Raw genomic sequence first — 18,438 nt, 5'->3', positions numbered from 1 at the left:
ATGTCTTTCCATCACAGAAAAAGTCTGATTATAATATGTGCAACAACTACCTACACAGTGTTATAAAAAATGGCTCACAGCATAGATCAAAGTGTAGAATGTGTGTTAAAACTAATTATTGCCTTGTGAGTTAGGCAAGGTGAAAAAAAGGATAATTTCTTATCATTTTTCTGTTAGAGGTGTCTAAATTAAAAAAAAATCTCTCCATGCCTTTACAGATGACATGGTTTACAAGCAAATATTCCTCTTAGTGTTTTTTTCACATCTTTGAAGGTCACATTTTCTTCATTTCATTAATATTATCATACGGACATTGGGGAGTAAGATGGAAAGGTTCACATTATCTTCTTGAAGTCTTATATGAAATAATTGTTATCATCCAAATTGATGCATCCAGTAAAATATTTCCAATGATTTTTGTTTTTATTTCATACAGATAGAAATGTGCTGCATACTGGTTAAAAACAGAAGCATAAGTGTTTAATATATTTAAGTTAAAATGCAACACAGTGAAGAAGAAAACTTTTGCTAAAGTAACTGCATGCACCTCTACTGTTCGGGAAGTGGAAAATGGCTATAAAAAAAACCATGCAAAGAGAGAACATTGATTTTTTTAATTTCCAAAGTTAGATGAGTCCCTTAGGAAGCTATTAAACCCTTGCAGAGCAAATAGTAACTGGAATTGTACTGACTTATCTCCAAGGCTTCAACTGATATCCCAGAAAACTGAAATCAGACTCTAGACCTTTTATTGTTGCATATAGTTTACACACATTATTTTCTACTGGCTAACATACCTCTCAACCTCTTAAAGCAAGAAATCTGGACAAAGCAATAAATAATGGGACGGCAAAAGACCAAAAATAGGGTCAATTTTTAAATATTCCTCTTAGAACATAGTAACTTGTTGGAATATCAGGTTTTCCATAAGACTGAATTTTCTGAGGGATACAAAGTCTGAAACTCAAACAAATGTCATTATTTTCTGACTTCCATCCTCAATCATTTGACAATGATTTGTCAGAAAACCAAAATTGTATGAGGAACAGATCAAAAATATGGACATTCTGTAAAAATCTTGACAGTTGAGAGATATGTTGGCTGACTGCAGTCTAAATGTAGATTATTTCATTATAATGTCTACATTTGGGTTATTTTCCAGAAGAAAATTCTTATAAAAAAAGACAAAAAAGAGAGTGATAGGATGGCTGTAGGGGCAATCCTCACCAGTGTATGATATCAAGTGACAATATCTTGGTCTGCTAAAAAAATAAATAAATACATTGAATGGCACATATCTCTCATATATAGAACTCTGTACTGACAATAGAAAAGTCAGTAGAAGAGATATTAAGAAAGGAGACAAGCTACAAATTTAGCTAATCCAAACTGTTTCTAGGCAGACCCTAGAGCTTCAAAAATGATCACCATCCTGATATCTATACAGCTGAATGATGTAAAGAAATAATTATCACAAACTGATATCTCACTGTAGTCTCCATGCTAATGCCCCATACATGATCTCCACAAACCCCACTTACTGCCATTCAGCCTTCAGAGAATCAATGTAAAATAACTGTCCAAATCACTTGAGTCCCTTTTGAACCTTCATAGCCCAGACTCAGATTGCTTATAATCCTGGTTTTTCTAAACTTGAAAAGGCTTTTTCATTTACCAGGTGCAACAACTTTTTAATCTGTTTCTTATGCAACCAACATTGCCAGCAGCCATAAATGGGCATACGTGGTGGTGCAACGGTTAGCATTGCTGCCTCACAGCAAGGGGTTCTCTGGTTTGATCCTCAGCTGGGGAGCCTTCTCTGTGGAGTCTACATGTCCTCCCTGTGGTCATGTGGGTTTCCTCCGGGTGCACCGGTTTCCTCCCACACCCCAAAGACATGCTGTAGGTTAATTGGACACTCTAAATTGGCCCTATGTGTGAGTGTGTGCATGTGTGTGCCTTCTGTGGAAGGTTGGGCGCCGGGCTGGCAACTCAACACAGTAAAACTCTACTGCCAATCACAAGTGGACAGGTGATCCATTGTGGCAACCCCTAACCGGGAAAAGACGAAAGATGAAGATTGCCAGCAGCCATAAAATGTCAAGTATCATGCCAATTCCTAAATCTGCTTCTCCAATTATATATTTAATAAAAGAAGAGAATAACTTCCACAAGTAAGGGATTGAAGAGTGACACAGTAGGTCCTCTATTGTGGAAAACTGCTTCAAATAGCAGTACATAAGCGACTATCAGAGAATCTGTGCACATACAACTTTCACTCTATACCTTAGCATAGGGTGTGCAATGGAAGAAGCACAGTCATATCACAAAATGGCACCATTCTGATTAATGCTCATTACAGACAGTAGATTGTTCCTATCTTTATTAAGTTTAGAAAGGCATTTTTAGTCACAAGCATCTTCTAAACATTTTTATTTGAACTAACCTTTAGCTCATATACTGTCTATTGGCGCTGTAACTACTGTGCCAAGTGGACCTTTCAGTTCAGATCTAAAAATACTACATTAGCACTCATGGATATCATCTAAAGCGGTATTTCATCGGGTTCATTCCAGTGTCCCCTACCCATCACGGTCTTCATTATTCATTTTCCTATTGAATTCTACTTAAATAACCTAGTGCTTTATGCTTGCAATTATGTCCTGTACAGATCCTTACTCTCTCTTGATTCTGTCCTTCAGAAAATCATAACCAATCTTACTGAAATCTCTCTGTGGCTGATCTTTTTCACAAGGAGAACAAATTGCCTGATGTTAAACACCCCAAAATGTAAAACAACCTCTTCACTTCCACCCTCCCACACAAATAGCAATAATGATATTGAATATGAAACCACCTTTAAATATCTCAACATGACAAATGATCCATCTCTTTCCATTTCCAGGGATGTACACATAAAAGCAAAGATAAATAGAACACTTTGTTATGGCCAAAGAAAATTCAGATTTTCACCCATGAGTGCTAAGTAATCATTGAGAAAATAATTTAATAATATCAAATAGAATAGGGGCTCCAAACATAACATATTAAGAAAAAAAAATCTCTGATATTCAAATTATATCAAACTGAATTTGCAGTTTCATTCTCGTATCATCACCCAGTGAACACCACTGAATCTTACCCTTCAAACTTGCTAACAGTTCTGGATTGGGCAGACACAGTCTGCCTCTTTACAACTTATAATACCATTAATAATGTAAAAACTGAATTATATTCCAGCAGACAAACTCACTTCTATTCAGCCTGTAAATCTAGATCACATAACAATAAAACGACTAACACAGAGAAAGATTGAAACTGGCTTCAGACATTATAAATCCATTTCCTCCTTTTCAGTCTGTATACCATACAACTGGGGCATATTTCAGGAGCATGCTAACATGGAGTATGGTCTGTCCTGGTGGACAGCCATGAATTATTATCTTTAAATCTATTTGCCTCTTTCATCTCAAATAAAGTAGCAACTAATTACTCCTTAAGAAAGTAATGTTTAAATTCCAAGATATAAACTTAATGTGGCACATTAGGTTGTAATGGGTAGTCGCACCATTTACAGAACTTAGCCTGTGATTGTGACACTCTTCTCCAGATATTATTGGAAGATTGTATATTCTGGCTTCTTTCATTGAGAAAGTCTTTGAGGACACTGTGGCAACAGAAAAAGAGAATAGCCTGAAAAACTAAGAGATGGAAGAGAGACACACCAGGTCATGTCATTAATAAATGCCTTTGCCTTGTAAACCAGCCCATCCCAGGAACATGCCATACAAGATAAGGATATCATAGATGAAGTGATGAGAATATGAAAAAAAATAATCCCAAAAATTACCCAAAATGTAAATTCCAAAGGACTACTCTCAAAATGACAGGAATCTAGCAACTTTTCAAGAGGCAATTTCTCCAGAGCTCATGCCACCTATCTTGTATTAATACTAAAGTCCAGAATAAATTTCCATATTGGTGGGATAAAAGGTTGATTTGATTTTCAAGGAAAAAGAAGAATTTGTTCTGGAATTATAGAAATTCTACTTCTAGATAGAATAGAAGAGAAATGAATAGAATGACAAAAGTATTGCAAAATAATATCAATAAGAAAAAGCTAGACTATGAGAAGAAGTTGGTTTTGACTGATAATAAAAATAATTATTACAACTATATTAATTAATATAGGAGGAATTATAATTTAATTTCAACGATTTATTGAGATGGTACTAATTTGTGTAGTCCTAAGTCTATAATTAATGTCTTCAATAGACATTTCTCAGGTATATCTACTGCTACTGATTAGAAAACATGTATTGTTTTTCTACATTAGATCTTAAGAAAATATCTCCAGGATGCAGGCTATAGTATATCCAATTCACTTCAACTTCAGTTTTCAGTTCCAACTTCAAAAATACATCAGCAAAGGCAAAGGCAAAGGCAAGGATAACTCCACTTCAGTAAAAACAGCACTGCTTTATTCAGACAACACAAGCGCTTTCACTACTGCTTCTTCAGGTGTTTGAAAATAGTAACACTCCCACCTGCTTAAGTACTCTGCTAAATCACATGACCAATTCATCTTAAAGGTAAACCACCTTTAAAATTCATTAAACACAGTAAATTCATCTAAAAACTGCATATAATTCATCAACAATATAGTCATAAAAATAAATACACTTAATATATGCACATAAAACATTCACATAAAATACATAAAAAATATATATATATATATAAAAATGCATAAAAATAAACTGATGTATGCATAAAAGATATATATATAAATATATAAAAATGTAAACGTATATCAAAAAATATTTTTGATGCAGAAATATATATATTTGATGTGTTCCTCTACCTGCGTAACCTCCTTTTCTTTAAAGTTGGTTTTATTGGAATATTCTCATTCAAACCATGTCCACAGGTAGCCCTCAGCATAATGATCCACCTTGCTTCCAATTCTTCCGTTCTCTCTCTAGCATCACTATACCTATCACTCTCCAAAACTTTAGAAATGACCATGAATCGAAAATTATGACTTATGCCTTTGTTCAATATATGTTTGGACAAGGCATTAATCCTTGACCCTTTGCTAATATGGTACATGTGCTCCCTTATCCTCTCTTTCAGCATCCTATCAGTCTTACCCACATAAAAACTGTGGCATAGGGAGACCTTATGAATATTGTATTAAGAAATAATGTTTTTATGTTTGAAGGCGAAGTGTACCACCAGAAAAATGGTGTAGCTATGGGCAGTTCCTGTTCTAATAGCTATGCGAATGGAGTAATGTTAGCTTGGGAATTAGATTATGTGTTTGACACTCCTTACAAAGATTTGATCATCTTATATAGAAGGTTTGTAGATGATCTTTTTACTTTGTGGGGAGGTACTGAACTTGAATTGAAAGCTTTTGTTGAATACATAAATAATACCACCACATTTTTGAATTTTACATTAGACTACTCCAGATCAAGTCTTAGTTTTTTAGATGTTTTTATAGAGAAGGATGAAAGAGGTGTTATTTCCACTAAGCTACATAGGAAGGAATGTTATGTTAGTAGTTTACTCAATAGGGATAGTATGCATCCTAGGTATGTTTTTACTAATGTGACACAAAATCAATTTTTTTAGAGCCTCCAGATTAAATGTTAAAGAGAGTGAATTTGAGCAGCAAATCCACATTACTAGTGATGAATTGAGGCGAAGAGGCTATGAAGAAAAGTTGATAGAAGGATGTAAGCAAAAAGTCAAGCAGTTAAGAGATAGCAGGGCCAGACCGTACTTTTCTCATAGAGAACAAGAGAAAAGGAGAATATATAAGAACAGTACTAAGTTGGGTATGTGTATTCCTTATACTAGGGATGTTAGGAACTACACTAATATATTCAATGACCATTGGAATATACTTATGACGGATCTACTTGTAAAGGATATAGTGGGTGAAGTACCTCAATTCACTTTTAAGAACAAGAAAAATTTGAAGAGGAGACTTTGTGTATCTAAACATGATTTGACCAAAGAGAGTATATATGGGACTGTACCATGTGGTAGCTGCAATCAATGCAGGTATGTTAAGGAAGGTGTCACTTTCATACATCCAGACACCAAGAGAGAGTATGATGTTAGGGTTAATGCCACATGTCACACTAAACATGTAATATACCTTGCTATGTGCTCCCTATGCCACAGTTTTTATGTGGGTAAGACTGATAGGATGCTGAAAGAGAGGATAAGGGAGCACATGTACCATATTAGCAAAGGGTCAAGGATTAATGCCTTGTCCAAACATATATTGGACAAAGGCATAAGTCATAATTTTCGATTCATGGTCATTTCTAAAGTATTGGAGAGTGATAGGTATAGTGATGCTAGAGAGAGAACGGAAGAATTGGAAGCAAGGTGGATCATTATGCTGAGGGCTACCTGTGGGCATGGTTTGAATGAGAATATTCCAATAAAACCAACTTTAAAGAAAAGGAGGTTACGCAGGTAGAGGAACACATCAAATATATATATTTCTGCATCAAAAATATTTTTTGATATACATGTTTACATTTTTATATATTTATATATATATATTTTTATGCATACATCAGTTTATTTTTATGCATTTATATATATATATTTTTTTTATGTATTTTATGTGAATGTTTTATGTGCATATATTAAGTGTATTTATTTTTATGAATATATTGTTGATGAATTATATGCAGTTTTTAGATGAATTTACTGTGTTTAATGAATTTTAAAGGTGGTTTACCTTTAAGATGAATTGGTCATGTGATTTAGCAGAGTACTTAAGCAGGTGGGAGTGTTACTGTTTTCAAACACCTGAAGAAGCAGTAGTGAAAGTGCTTGTGTTGTCTGAATAAAGCAGTGTTGGTTTTACTGAAGTGGAGTTATCCTTGCCTTTGCCTTTGCCTTTGCTGATGTATTTTTGAAGTTGGAACTGAGAACTGAAGTTGAAGTGAGTTGGATATACTATAGCCTGCCTCCTGGAGATATTTTCTTAAGATTTTTTGCTTTCTACTTTGATCTGTGGAGGTAATTTGTGTTCTTGGGGAATTTCTTTATCCATTTTTCTACATTAGCTCCAAAGGGATACTCTTGTTCATATATTTCCATGGCTACTATTGCTACAGCCTTAAGTAAGCTTTAAAATAAAATTTCTACTGGTCCAGGTGATATTCCTCCTGTTTTATTAAATAATCTAAATGATGAGTCAGTTAGTCCTTTATTTTCAATATTTAGTGCTCTGTTAAGTTATTGTACCATCTTCTTGAAAATTATCAATGGTTACCCTAATATGTAAAAAATGTAATACTTCAGATACAAATAAACTTTGTCGTACAAGTTTGATTTCTAATTTAGGGAAGTGTTTTGAAAGTTAAGTAACAGAACATATATTACATGACAGAGCTTTTAATAAATTATATGATTTACATCAACAAGAATTTAGTGCTAGAAGACCTACCTTACCTAATTTAATTGAGTTTTATGACCATGTTACTATGACTACTAATTTGGGTCGGTCTGTAGTGGTTATATTTTTAGATATGGTCAAAGCCTTTTTATACTCTTCCACATAAAACAATGCATGATATTCTTTTCAAAGATAATTTAAATCCTTTTCTTATTAACCGAATTATGAATTGGTTACTGGACAGGAACAAGTAGTTTCAGTTCACAGTCATATTTCTGAACACTGCATTAAATCTGCAGAGGTTCCACATGGGTCTGTGTTGGAGCCACTATTGTTTAATGTCAAATTTGCAGCCTTTCTATTAATAAAACTTAGTTGGTTGCACAAATATGCCGATAATTGTAAGATGGGGTTTGCTCGTACTTCATTAGATAATTATGATTATATTAATAGGTATCTGAGAGGATTCTCTTTCTAGGCCAATAGCACTGGATATGATGATGATAATAATAATAATAATAATAATAATAATAATAATTTAGCACAGCCATGAAATAATTGTTTTGATAAAAATGGAATAAGAAGACCTATTTTACCTCAAAACACACAATTACTTGAGGTCTCAGATTTCAAATACCTAATAATACTAATCTTATCAAACATGGTATTAACTAAACATGTTATCGAAATCCCAGTTAAAGCTATGAAACAGACCTATTATTAAAACCATATTTTCATTAGGGATATCCAGCATAATGCAACATTATATAAAACTTACATCAGACATTTACATGAATATAATAGTGTGTTTTTATATTTATATTAATGGTCATTTGCATAAATTAAGAAAGGTTCAATATAAATTTACTAAGAGAATCAAAATATTTAATGAACTCTCCTATGTAAAGTTAAAATTATATTATATACATTTTATTATTAAGATAACTCACAGGAAAATATATTTTTGGATTTAAAGTTTTGGTGGTGAATTGCTTCAGGCTGTGTTTGATATTAACATTAATTATATCACAAGGAAACATAAACATAATAATTGCATGTCCAAAGATAAAATTGTTAGAATTAATTAATTCCTGGATTGTGGAACAGACTACTATCGGATATCAGGTGATCTGATTTTCTTTCTATTTTTAAAAAGAGGTTAGACATTTGGTTCGGTGTCAAGTATATTCCCTCAATTTGATTTTGCCAGAAATCTTTGATTGTCTTTTGGCCTAAATACTGTTTATGCACTTATGAACTTATGAGCTTTATACTTACCATCTTATTGACCCATGAAGTTTGCGGTTGAGAGGGTATACAGACCAATAAGACCACCTAGATCACATGGCTCTCAACTGCACCTGGTTATTTTTGAGTTAGTAAATTGAGATAACAGGGAGCATGATCGACAATTATATTTTACCCCTTATGAGAATAACTGGGATCATACCATAGATAATTTGAAAGGGACCCATGTATAAGATAAAGTATTTAGGAGCTGCCTCTGTTCATTGGTAGTACAGGGGTCAGTTCTGAGGTAAATTTTATTGTTTCCCATCCATAGATCCAAGTCACTCTTGAATATAAACAGTGATAAATTTTATTTTAAGTGGGTTGGGGAGTCTGTTTCAGAGTACCAGTATTCTCTGTGAGATATACCCGGACTTCCAAACCATTTGTCAGCGTTCCAGCTGATGCATGTGCTTGAAGAGATGCATGCCAAAAGGGGAATTGTATTCAATGACTGGCCTAATGAGGGCTAAGTAAAGGGAGACAATGATATCCCTAGATCTAGATATAAATACTTTGTTTATAGGGTATGAAATATAGAATGACTTTTTTACAACAATGGGCATATGTAGCTCAAACTTTGGTCACTGTCCACATTATGTTCTCAAATCCTGAACAACTGGGTCAACTCAGGTGTGTATTGTTAATGTGGTAGTTCCCGGGGTAGATGACTTCCCAAAGGATACGATGATGTATCCTGCAGGAAGGCTAAGGCATTTTGAGATGCAGTCATCTCCAAACTTAGTAAGCTAGAGCCTTTTGGTATTGGCTTTTACTTCAGAGAAGTAGATGTCAAACAGGAGATGTCCCAGCACAGAACCCAGGGGGCGGGGGGTTGCTACTGATGGCTGGTCTCTTTGAGTAGGTAACTTCCTCTACTTTGATTTTCTGCATTCTGTGAGCCAGCTGGCAATCCAGCAATATAGTTCAACATTTTTTTGTTAGCTCTAACTTTTCTACTATGTGAGTCTGAGTAAGTCAATTACCAGACAGTCCTCAGGGGCAATTGGGAAAATGGGTTAGGCTCCTCAGTCATCCCATGTACTAATTACCTATTAACCTATTTCTTGTAGAGATTGATGCAGGCTGTAGGTCCAAACAAGTATGCAGTTTTATCAGTCTTGTCAAACCTAAGGGCTAGGAGGGTCACAGCCCCATTGCTTCATCAAATAAGTCCCTTTGAACCCTAAAGAGAAGAACCAGAAAGCACCGAAAATGAAATTGTTTGATGAAGAGATTTAGCTTCATAAAAAGTTTAGACTGCTCAAGTAAATTGGTGAATTGAAAGGCGTGGAGATGTACAAGAATAATACTCAAACTCCAGTTTCAGTAATGTTTTCCTAGTTTTAAAAGATGACAGTTCACTAGACCATGGTGAGAATGCTACATCTATTACTTCTATACCCTCTAAAAGAATAAAAACAATGTTTAGAAAAACTCAAGGGAAAGAACGGGAACAAATCTAGTAATGTGAACAAGGGCCTTTCTCAACCTACCTAGGAACAGTTACCTCAGCTGTGCAATGGAGATGTTTGACAGGAAAGTGCCTCTGATCATTTAGCAATTAGAGTCTGGAGTCTGCACTATCTCTCTCTCTCTCTCTCTCTCTCTCTCTCTCTCTCTCTCCTAGATGTTACAGCCCCTTTATTTCACAGGCTTAGAGAGAGAATCTTTGACACTTCTACAATTATAGTTTTCATGCAGTTTATTTAGAAATGCAATTTACAAACAATTAGATTAATCTACATTTAAATTTCATGTTAAACTGTACTGTAACTAATGTACAAGGGTTAAATCACACACTGAAGAGAGGTGTTCTGAGGAGGTAATTTAGAAAATATTAAACAGATGTTTGCATGCAGGAATGTACAATATTTCATATGTATGTCAGATAACTGCATAGTGTTTAAAATGGTTTATAGTCATATGATCTAACCCAATCAGTGAAAGCAGGGGTGAACATAATAGTTGGAGAAAAATTTAGATGGAGAATTATGGAACAACAGTTGTATGTAGATGGGAGGGCTGCAAGGGTCATTTCTGAACTCTTGGTGTGAAATTCTTTGCATCCATGACTTGAACCCATAAATAAACAATTACGAGTGACCCAGTTGTAATCTTGCATGAAACAAGTGCTGGCTTTCTTCAAGGAAACCTTAGTTGAATTTCTACCCACATTTTGGATTACAAAGCTCTGTTCCTATAAGGGATGATTGGAAAACAAACAGGTAATCTAAATGTGCATGAGAATTTGGTAATGTTCTACTTAAATGTATTCTTTTCCCTGATGAAAGTGTAAACAGAGGCTTTGTAAGTTCCTTTGTACATAATAACTGTGACCTGCTGAAGCCAGGTCTAACTCATAACATTTGGGTATACTCACAAATGGAACTACTCTCAGAACACTTGGCAAACACACCCTTAACGGTGGACTTCTCCCAGGATATGCACTAAAAGATATTTTTTTAAAATGTGACTGCAATATCATAGGCAGCTGGAGAAGAACTTTAAAATATGGTTCTGAAATATTTAGCAGTGGTCAGAACATTTAATACTTCCAAGTGGAAAAGCTCAGACTTCCTCCATCACATGTGATTTCTGAAATCCATCAAGCTTTTGTCACAGCCATTCTGCTCAGTTAATAGGGTAAAATACCCCTATTTTCTTTCCAAAACACAATTAACCTAATGTCAGATTCTGCTGTTATGGATGTTTAACTAACATCTTGCATGAATAGACTATAAGGCATATGCATTAGGTAATCTTAATGCAGCTAAACTTTATTTTTAATATATCATTTTTACCTTTGTGCCTGCCAACCATCAAATCTCTTAGGGGCTGCCATCTAGTTAGTTACGAGGGTGCTTTGTACTCTTGATTGCATCCTAGCAATCAGACATTTTTTTTTTCATTGATTGACCGGACGTAAATCCCACCTCCGGTGGTTAACTTGAGCATTCACATCACAGCAAGAGCCATCAATGCCTCTTCAGTCCATACATGCATGCTTTCCTACATGTGCCAATAGGAGTTACTATCATCAGCTTGGGTGGCTATGCTCACATTCAATCTATTTTCTGACTGATGATCTTTCATCGTCCAATGGGGTCTGTTGGAGGAACAACAAAAGCCAGGGAAGGAAGAACCACCATTCTACCTTCCTTGATTGTTTCTGTCCATCCTCCCTGCCTTTCCTGTAAAGCGCCTGATCCACAAGTTAAATTCAGGTCACCTGGGCTGTACTCTGAGCTTTAGCCTTTTTTGGCAGTGATGTGGGCTAAATGCATATATATTCAACTGTTGTTGCAAGATCAAGAGCAAAACCTCTAATTTCACATAAAGCATGCTCGAGCTAAAAAATGTAAAAATGATTGCTCTTGGCTTGGAAGATTTCCTCAACTGATAGAAAGGCTATAAAAAGTGGAATTCTAATACCACAATTAAAATATGGACCCTAACTCATCATACCAGTCTCCATAAAACAAGTAGATTCTGTTAAAACAAACCAAATATTTAGCTTTCAGATGAAGAGAGAGATCCATGACCTACTACGCTCACTCCTATTTAAACTCCTTAAACAAGATCCCTTTCCATACTTATATATAGACTCACAAAAACAGAAAGAATACATAAGCTCTAATACCCTTAAAGCATATATTTGCAACTGCTAAATGCACTTGGTAAAAGCTAGGCAAATTATATAGTAACACTTACTGTAGGTTCATAGGTTGGTACTAGGCTATTGGCCCTAGGGCCTATACAAGCCTAGCCATAACAATTTCCAGGCTATTTCTTCCCACAGTATTTACTTCCCTGGACACCTCTCTAGCAGGGTGACTGACGTGATCCCTGGGGTGAATTTTCTATCTCTAATCCAATCATCAAGGTTCATTTTGAAGAGGGCCAAAGAGGTGCTCTGCTTGACATGTATGGGCAGTCTATTCCAGAGTCTGGGGAGTCTCTGGGTCAGGAAACTATCCCTCCAGAATGTTTTGTTCATTGTGATGACAAGGTTTAGATCCCTGAAGCATTTGTCTCTGAGGGATTGGGATTTCTTTAAGTGTAGCATGTCCAACAGCTCAGGGTTGACATGGCCTTGTATGTTAAGCAGAGATCACCTCTGAGTAGATGATATGTGACATAGTATAGGTGGAGTTTTCTTAGACGGTCAGCATAGGGCATCTGCTTTAGGCCTGTGATTCTTTTAGTGAGGTATTTCTGTGGCCTTTCCAGTTCTTGCAGATGAATTGAGAGGTACATACCAAATGGGGCATTGTATTCTATAATGGGTCTAATGAGGGATGAGTACAAGGGGACAATGACCTCCTTTTTTCTGGATGAAAAGCCCTTAGTGATGAGGTGTGCCACATAGAAGGATTTCTTGACTGTTGTGGTGATGTGGTTATCGAATGTGAGACCACTGTCTACCTGTGTCCCTAAGTCTCTTATCACACTTTCGGTGTTTAGTGTACTGCCACCTATGTGGTAATTCATGGGTACATGTTTTTTCCCAAAGGTGATAACTACATTTCTTGGCATTGAGATTGAGCCCATGGCTCTGGTACCAAGCATCTGTTTCTGTAAGGCCCTTTTTTAGAATATCCACATCATTTGGGGATTCAATAATGGCTCCCAGTTTGCAGTCATCTGTGAACTTTGTTAGCCAAAGTCCCTTAGTGTTGGCCTGTACTTCAGAGGAGTAGATGCCAAACAAGAGCGGTCCCAGGACTGAACACTGAGGTACTCTACTTGATACTTGTCTCTAGCTAGATTTGGAGTCAGCTACTTTTACAGTGTGGGTTGTGTCAGTAAGCCAGTTGACAACCCATCAAGTGACGTAGGGATAAATGCCCAGCTTAGTAAGTATATCTATGATTCCAGAGTGAAGGATGGTATCAAAGGCCTTGGCAAGGTCCAGATAGGCTATGTGGACCTCTTTACCCTTGTCGTTGGCTCTGGAGACTGATTCAAAGAAGTCAATCAGGTTCAGGATACAAGATCGGCCCTTCACGAACCCAAACTGAGTGGGGTCCAGTGTTTGAAGGTTGCCAATGTCTTTGTTTATAAGTTCTATGATAATACGTTCCATGGCCTTGCAGATCAGGCTCATCAAACTGATGTTGTGGTAGTTCCCGGGATCCAAGGTGGATCCCCCCTTGTGGAGTGGGATAACTGTAGCTGTGCACCACTCAGTGGGCATGAAGCCTGAGGTGAGGCTATGATTAAACATGGGTCTATATTACGTTATCAAAACCCGGTAACATAGAACACCAGAAGACCGACATGTAAAGCACGAACTATGGTAACGGTGAATGTACAAAACCGTGAAATGTGAAATTTCGAAGTGTGATGGTTGGCCCGTCTGTGGTATAGCTCCGTAAGGTAAGTGTATGATAGTTACGGACCTCAGGGTTAGGGTGCAGGTTACGGTAAGTGCATAGATAGTAATGTATGTAAGGTTTAGTGTAGGGTTAGAAGTAAGGTTTGGTTTGTGTATGTATGTGTTTTGTTTATTATGTTTGGGTATGTAGCATGTAGCGCTCAGTGCTGTTGGCCAACTATGATGGTTCGAGATTTGAAAATTTACAGTTTAGGGGGTTTGACGTATTTGCAGTTCGGGCTATGTGTGTCGGTTTTGTGGTGTTCGATGTTACGGGTTTCCGATAATGTACTATAGGCCCATTAAACATGACACTTAGGTGAGGTGCCAGTTAATTTTGTAGTTCATGTAGTACACAGCCTAGGATGTCGTCTGGTCTCATGGATGCTGTATTCTTAGCTTTGGAGAGTGTGTTTTTTTACCTGTGCAGCCGTTATTACCAGAATTTTGCAATCTTTCGGTATTGAGATAGGCCCTTTAGGGGGTAAGAGGGGAGTGAAGTTTGCACTGAATTGATCTGCCAGGATATTGGCAATATCCTTGGGATCAGTATATTTAATGCCATTCTGTTGTAGCTCAGAGCAGATCTGAGCATTGCCATTTAGATTCTTGACATAGCTATAGAATGTCTTGTGGCTGTATTTGGAATCTTTGCCAATTTTATTTTCGTAACTAGCTTTGGAAGATTTTATGAGGGATATCAGCTTCTTACTGAGGCTGGTAAGGAAGTTTTTTGCATCCTGGGATTTTCCTCTTTTCTGCAATAGTTTCTTCCTTTTGTTGTAAAGTTTGTTTATGGCTTGGGGCAAACCAGATTGGGTTCCTTTTTTTGGAGGAGAGTGTATTGGTTATATTGGGGATGGCATGATTCATGCACGAGTGGATGTGCTAGTACAGTGCCTTGGTGTAGAATTCAGCAGTCAAACTTTCAGCTCCCATCTGCATGGGTGTCATGAAGTTTGTCACTTCTGACTTGAGTAGCATGAAGTTGGCTTTGGAGAAGTTTTTTACGGAGGTTTCCTTACTGGGGGGTGGGGGTGGAATGTGGATGTCAAGAGTGATTAGCTTATGGTCAGACCTGACCAGCAAGGGGGTGACCATAGGTGTGAAACATTAATTTCCCATGTTGATAATGATCAGGTCTATGATATTGGAGCCCCTAGTGGGACTAAGGATTACTTGATCCAGGGCGTTGGAATTTATGAATTCTAAGAACCGTTGGGCAAAAGTGGTACACAAGTAGTTTTCCCAGTTAATGGCAGGGTAGTTGAAATCACCCAGTGTTAGGGTGTTTGGTTGTATCTTAATATTTTCCAGTATGTTTAGAAAGTTGTAGTGTGAATCTTGGGGCATGGCGGGGGATCTGTAGCAAGCTACACTTTGGATTGCAGTCTTACCTAGTGTTAGTTGCACCTGGAGAATTTCAGATGCATTGTGTTGGACAACTAGCCTGGTGTTGTGAATATCCTTGGTGAATATGGATACTCCTCCACCTTTAGTGTTTCGGTCCTGGTTTGGTGGCTGAAAAGTGTGGTAAGTGTGGTAGCCTGGTATTGCAGGGGTGCTCTCTGGACCCTTGAACTAGGTCTAAGTTACTGCACAGATATTGATTTTCTCCATTTTTATCAGTGCCTTGAGAGAGTGCATTTTGAGGTTTAGACTTCTTGCATTGAGTAGCATTACCTTCAGATTTTGCATGCTTGTACCTGTTGTGGTTGTGGTTTTGCCCCTTGAACTTTGCCTAAAAAAGGCACTATAGGAGTGGCAACAGCCTTAGCCAGTAACTTGAATCCCAGATTCAGCAGGTGCAGACCATCTCTGGCAAAGCATCATGGTCTGTTGATCATGTCGTTCCAGGCAGACAGATACTGGATCCCCTTTGAATGACACCAGAAGCTTAGCCAATTGTTGAAGTCAATCATTTTGTCCTTATACTGTGGTATCATTCTGAGCGAAGGCAGGATGCTACTTAGGGCTAGGGTCATACCTGCCTGGGCCACATGATCTGAGAGCTCTTTCATGTCTCTTTTTATGTAGTCCAGGGAGGTACGGCTCAAGTCATTCACTCCAACATGGACAATGACAGAGTCATATTTGTACTTGTTGTGGAGTGACTTGAGTGCATGTGTTATGTGGCGGATCCTGGCACCCGACAGGCAGCTGACTTAAATTTTCTCCTTGTTCAGCCAGATGAGTGGGACATCAGTGTGACTATAGAGTCATCCTATGACTAAAGTGTTGAGTATGTTGTCTTGCCATAAGGGCTGTTGTTGGGTGGCACACTGGTGTTGTGAGCTATGTGACATTTTGGTTGTGATTGGTGTTTGCGTTTCAGCTTTGGATGTCCTTATTGCTTGGGCGGGTTAATGTTAAGTGCCTCCGCATATGTGGGTTTAGTGTTGCTATGTGTGGGTGTTGGTGGTGTGGGTTTAGAAAGGCTATGTCTTGCTTGAGGTGTAGTGTGGGTATTAACCTTCTCCTCTCGACTGTCTAGCACAATCTTGGGTGGAGAGAGCTTTGCTCACAGTTTGTCTATGTAAGTGCATCTCTCACAGGTTGTAGTGTTGGGTGGTAGGAGAGGGTTGTCTGTGTACATGAGGCAAATGCTGCATTGCCCCAGTATGCCCAGATTCATCAGGTGGACAGGAGAAATCACCAGAAGCTAACCCTTGGACATGTCCGGTTTGGTACTTTTTTTTTTTGTAAAGTACAAGAGCTGTTTTCTCTTACCTTAGCAAGGTACTTTGCAATTATAGGCTGATTAGTGCCTACAATTAATTTCTTCTTATTAAGGAGAGTTGAGTGCTTGTATCAGTTTAAAACTTCCTAGTGCTTTCCAGCAGGTTATAAAGCATGTGCTAGTCACAGGGATGCTTAAAGGTAAGATGAAAAATAAAATGGCTTATCCTAAATACTGCAGTGTGCACTAGAGGAGCTAGATGTGAAAGTAGGTAATAAGTTTTACCTGTTTAAAAAGTTAAGTTTTAGTAGAGAGTCACTATTTTTAAAACAGCAAGATAGATTGAAAGGGGGTGCTCACTTTTGTATTCTGGTACTATGGAATACAGTCGGATGGCCAGTAAATTTAAATAGTTGAAGGGGAGTGATTTCACAAAATGATAATGTTGTGCTTGCTCACACAAACCAGTAAAAACAGAGAGGAAATGCGATATATGGTCAAATTAACATAAGGGAAAGACAACTAGAAAGACAGTGGCATTTAAGAACACAACAGTAACTGAGTGGGAGGGAGGAGAAAAAAAGTTCTGCCTGATTCACAAAAGACAGAGCTGTGGTCTTTTTTCATATTTTAATATGCAGTTAAAAGCAGAATACAAGTAAAACACAAGGTAAATAAAACAAGTCACAGTATTCAAAATAGAAAAAGGCAATGAAGTAACACAAAAATAAAAAGCAAATCCACAAAAGAGCCAAAAGATCTGCAAACCACTGGAAACTAATAAAAATAAAAATAGAACCTCAGAGGGTCCACAATGAAGCTAACAAATAGCTATATTTTCCAATTGTTTATCGTAAGTATTCACTCCACAGTACAGCACATATGCACATTAACGCTAAATAACAACAGTACATTTTTGTTTTAAAACTTCCTCAGATGCGGGCTGCTTAACACACTATAGATATTTAAACACTTTCCAATTAAAAAAGGTCCAATCAAAACACATCAATTAAGGTGTCTAAAGTTTTTTTTAAAAAAAAACATTAAAAACAAAGTGAATGTGTTTAAAAACAATGTATAAATAGTATGTAAAAATGTATGAAAATTGTTAAATCTTCCATTAAATGTTAGACATGAGAAAAACTATCAATTCATTTAGACTACTTGTTGTTGATGTCGCGTCTTTCGGCTTTTCCCGGTTAGGGGTCGCCACAGCAGAACTCCGGTCCGCTAATGATTGGCAGTTGATTTTTACGTGCTGAGTTACCAGTCCTAATGCACAACCTTCAACGAAGGTATGTGCATTCATGCATGTCTCCACGCAGAAGATGCTCGAGCTGAGAGTCAAACCGGCCAGCGTCTTACTGTGAGGCGACAACGCTACAGCAGCACCACCACCACCAATTCATTTAGACTACTGATGCTATAAAATTGTGGAAAATAATACTAAAATGAGTTAATAAATCAAGTCAATAATAAACTTGATTATAGTACCATCTTGTTGTAAAATCAGTACATAACTTGAAAGGGCATTCTAAAACATTCACAGTTATCACTGTTTAAAACCTTATAAAAGAGCCAATACAAGTGGGAAGAATTGCTTCCATTATAAGTAAGAAATACAATAAATAAATAAATAAATACATCTGGATAAAA

The sequence above is a fragment of the Protopterus annectens genome, chromosome 5.part0 (genome assembly GCF_019279795.1).
Source record: "Protopterus annectens isolate FY-2018-M chromosome 5.part0, PAN1.0, whole genome shotgun sequence".
In the NCBI taxonomy this organism is placed as follows: Eukaryota; Metazoa; Chordata; order Ceratodontiformes; family Protopteridae; genus Protopterus; species Protopterus annectens.
This window is presented reverse-complemented; position numbering follows the sequence as displayed.